This window comes from Panthera tigris, chromosome B1 (genome assembly GCF_018350195.1).
Source record: "Panthera tigris isolate Pti1 chromosome B1, P.tigris_Pti1_mat1.1, whole genome shotgun sequence".
Lineage (NCBI taxonomy): Eukaryota > Metazoa > Chordata > Mammalia > Carnivora > Felidae > Panthera > Panthera tigris.
This window is the reverse complement of record NC_056663.1, coordinates 96969625-96974102: the sequence shown is the minus strand read 5'-3', so window position 1 is coordinate 96974102 and position 4478 is coordinate 96969625. Positions and strand designations below refer to the sequence as shown.

Below are 4478 nucleotides of genomic sequence, written 5' to 3'. Positions count from 1 at the left end.
ACTCTAATGACAATGACAAGAGCAATAAAAGAGGAAAAGAAGACAGAAAGTAATAAAAGTATATATATATTACTATATATACTATATACTCCATGCTACCTTGAATATATTCAAGGTAGCATAGACCCAGCAAGTCTAGATATTTATTCCTTACCACAATAATGTATTGAACTATTGTTATAGTATATTTTTTCTTTATTAAAAGATGAGTTTTTGTCATTAACTAGCTCAGTATTTTAGAACAATTCTCCTAGCCTTTTGATTTTTGGTTCTTTCAGCTGCAAAACAAGACAACTGTTCCACCTGACCCTGAAAATCACCCAGATATCTGAGAGATCTTCAATAAATTTATCTTGATTTCACTTTAGTTTAACTTCATCCAAAACCTTTTTGGATTATTTAAAATCAAGTGGTAAATCAAACTGGTCAAAATTTTCATCACATTGCACAAAAGAGGAGACCAATAGGATATTAAAACATGAAATTCTTTTTTCAGAATAATTTTTGCTTCACGGAGAATGACTGCTAATAGTTAAAAAACAACAACAACAAAACTAGGATCCCATCCTTTCAATGTTTGAGGAAATACCCAGTCATCACTACTAAACCTGAAACTCAGCTACTCAGCTCCAATATTAAAGGCCTGCCCAGAGGCAGTTGAAAATACACACACACACACACACACACACACACACACACACACACAGTCCTTCTGCCCTGTCCCTAAGCAAATAGAAATTTTTATTCTATTTTTACTTTTTTTATAACATCCTGCTTAACAGAGCATGGCACAAAACATCATGCATCAATGTCAACTCCTGACAATGCTTGTTATATGCCAACCCAAGGCACATATTCAGATAAAGAACATTTTACAAATTCCCTGAGTTAAATGTTCTCCTTTCGTCTCTTCTATCATAGTCACTATTCTTAATTCTTCTGGGTCTACAAATCTGCTAGAGTGCAATACAAAACCACAGAAATGTCAAAAACAAGTGTTGGAAATAAGGACTGTAAAGTCTCCAATGCACGTATGAAAGAAAAAACATGTGCATAAAATTGTTTCCAAGCATTTAAAATATATTTATCCTGAATTTATATTTGGATTCCAGAAGAATTAAAGGCTGTGAATTAAAATAATGCATCAACTAGAGACCAAAAATGCATCATTTTTGGTTCAGTCTGTCATCTGTAGTGAATCAGACTTTTATTTAGTTTAACCCAATTTAAGCATAAAAATAAAATAGCTCAAAAAGCAGAAGATAGTCTCCTGCTTAATCTCCTCCTGAATAATCTCCTGATTCCTTAACTACTATTAGGACACCCAGCCTCCTTTAAGTCTACACAATTGTCCTAAAATTTTTCAAAAAATTAACATTCTTACTCAACTTTTACATGTGAAAAGTTGTTTAAGTATCACAATTTCTAAAGCAGTATCTTCTAAACTACATTGACAAGAATTCAATTTATATAATATGCAACCAACAGCCAGATGCATGTAGTACTCTATATTTTTACTATATTATTAAGGAGTAAGAACTAACCTTCACCTGTTTAATATTTCATGATCTATGTACTTATTTACTCTCTCCACCTCACATCCTCTTTAATTTCATTTAATCTGCACAGCAAAAGAGCAAAGTAAGTATTGTTATTTTCAGTTTGTAACTGGAAAAAAAGCAACTGAGGATGAGGGAGGTTAAGCAACTCACCCAAAGTCTTACTTACTGCTATGTGACAGAATTAATAACCAAATATAGGCCAATACAACTACAACAGTAGATAACATTGACAATACAATAAGTCACCTAAGAATCCCCACTACCTAAAAATAAATAAGTATATAAAGCTGACCCAACTTCACCAGAACATATCCATTTAGATAGAACGCCCAGTCCCAACGCTTGTTATCATAGCATATGCTATTAAATGTCCCTTATGAAGTTTCAGACTGAAAACAAATCTAAGTAAAGAATAAAAGCCATCAACAACTTTGCCTTACAAAGGAATGTGTGGTGTACAGCAGATCTTAAAACTTTTATCCATAAGTATAACATTGGATGTCTCTCAAACTTTATTCTCACTATTTAAATATTTTTTCCAAAATCTTAACTTTCACTCAATCTAAAGTTTGCAGATAGGATGACACACTTTTCTAAACATCCTACCCTTTGTTCCTTCCTCTTTTTTTCCCTATCTTTATAATACCTATTTTTACTTTGCTTTATATATACTAGCCATTTAATATTAAGATCTTACATAACAGAAAATATCCACCCTGAGTTTAAAGATTTCATTATATGACAAGGGTAGGGAAGCAAAGAAAAAAAAAAAGAACTTCAGGAATAAATATATTTACATAATCCTTTGTAAGCAGCAGTATTAACTACTAATTATTGCCTATTATATGCCATGCACTATTATAAGTGCTTTAGGTTTCTGATCTCATTTTATTCCAGCTGCAAGCTTTGAAGCTATTATCATAAATAAATTTAAAGAAAAAATAACAGTGTCCAAAGAGTTAATAACTTGATCAACTGATGCAACTAGCTAGTGACAGGACAGGGTGTCTAACTCAAGTCTTTCTAACTTGTAGATTTTATTTATTTAGTCTACCAAAGTCAGACAAGCTTAGGTTCAAATCCCAGTTCTCTCACATAAACCACAGCTCAAACTGGAAAGGCAATAAATTAATTCAAAAAGGTTTGCTGTAGATGAGACTGAGTGTGGCCTGTTCAGAGACACCCTGAAAATATCTACCTGTTGAAGCAAAGGCTTCTTATTGGAAGGCACATATCCGTCCTAAGTTTGGGAGAAGATGGCACCAAATTGGATGAGTGCCAACTCTGGAAAACATATGTAGTAAATTACCCTTCAACATAGCAATTGTGTAATTTCCAGAAAGAGACAGTTAATGCACTCTGTGCAAACTCCACTAGTAAGAATTTCTGAAAGAATAGGCTACACATTTCATTCAGAGATTGGGCCTCTTCTTTTAATTCCCTGTAGTGTTTCTCCATCTAGCAGCTACAGCATCTTCCACAGAGTCACTGAATTGTCAAGAATCAATAAAACTATCATTATCAAGTAAAAATGATGAGTGCCTTGCCCTGAAACCCTGACTAATTAGAACTGTATGTGCAGAGGAACTATGTTTGTCCTAGTGGGTGACCACAGTGACCTTTCACGTCTGCATATTTGGTAATACATCTGGGGTTGGGCCATACTGGAAAGTATGTTCTATGTCCCTAGCCAAGAACTGATTTATTTGATTCATAATTTCAATACAGCCTCCTCTTCATAGAATTTTGCTACATTCTCATCCTAAGGTGTTATTAGTAAGTTACCAGCAATACATATGTGCCCATTTACCTTTTTCCAACGATCTGACCCAGCTCTTTGGAAGCATCTTCTCAATAGAGGTCTGGGAGTAGAATAACAGGGCACTGATGTCAGATTCCAAGTTCATAGGCAGTAACAGGTTGAAAAGTTTCCATAACACCTATACAGATGATGAGTCAAGCCAGTTATTATTCCTTTGCTTTCTAAAAATAAATGTATTCCATTTTTCACTTTGAATTTCATGGGTTTATTTAAAATTTTATGTATGAATGGTAGTTTCAGACAAAGAGATAAATGCTTGTTAGTATAAACCATTGCACTCTGTATTTCTCATTCTCAAACCCAGTCCTATTCATCTTATAATAGTCATTGCCTGTACTGAAGAAAGTGCCATTGGATCTACCTATACCTCCCTGCCCACATGGCAGCTTACTTCTAAGCTGAATTAAACAATTATTTTAAATAAGTTACCTTTATTTTTCAGGGATCCAAATGTTGCTCTCACCAAACAAACAAATGTAAGCATTATCACTGCATCAGGATAAATCCACAAATGGAAGAAAAAGGAAAAGGTGTCATTGGTGTCATTCTGAAAAAGGAAAAGGGACAAATAGACTTCCTCATCTAGCCTAGCCCAATACAGACATGTTTCAGAACCACCCTTTCAGGTTTATGTGAGTAAAACTTTATTTATATGTCAAAACTTTATTTATATGTCAATTTTATGTGGCTACAAGAGATAAAGCCAAAGATGACTGTAAAGAATCAATTGGCTTAAGGTTGAAAAAGGGACCCAAAAAAGCTCCAGTCTATACGTGAGTGCCATAGGGCTTGTGTGTTCATTTTATTACTTAAAATGGAAGGGAAAATTAGATAGAAAGAGTTTACTTGCATACTAATATTATGAGAATAAATGCTCAAGGAATATTCCACAGTGTGACTTTGAAAAGGTACCCAGACATTAATTCAAAGTAAAACTGGCAAAGAAGACTGGCTGATTACCTAAGTCTGTTTTAAGTTTTTAAGCTATGTCCTGTCCTGTCCCGTCAGTGGATTTTATAATTACACTAAAATCAAGGCCCAAAAGGTACCTGAACTATGAAAATGTCTATGGCACAACCTACTGTAATTTTGTG

General features: G+C 34.0%; 1 long non-coding RNA gene across 1 annotated transcript; it reads right to left on the bottom strand.

Moving 5' to 3' along the window:
* Nucleotides 1-1549: 1549 nt before the first annotated feature.
* On the bottom strand, nucleotides 1550-3911 carry LOC122237681. Its single transcript, XR_006216280.1, has 3 exons — nucleotides 3814-3911; nucleotides 3373-3502; nucleotides 1550-1621 (listed from the first exon to the last, which is right to left on the bottom strand). It is a non-coding gene; the product is annotated as an uncharacterized LOC122237681 (long non-coding RNA).
* Nucleotides 3912-4478: the final 567 nt, after the last annotated feature.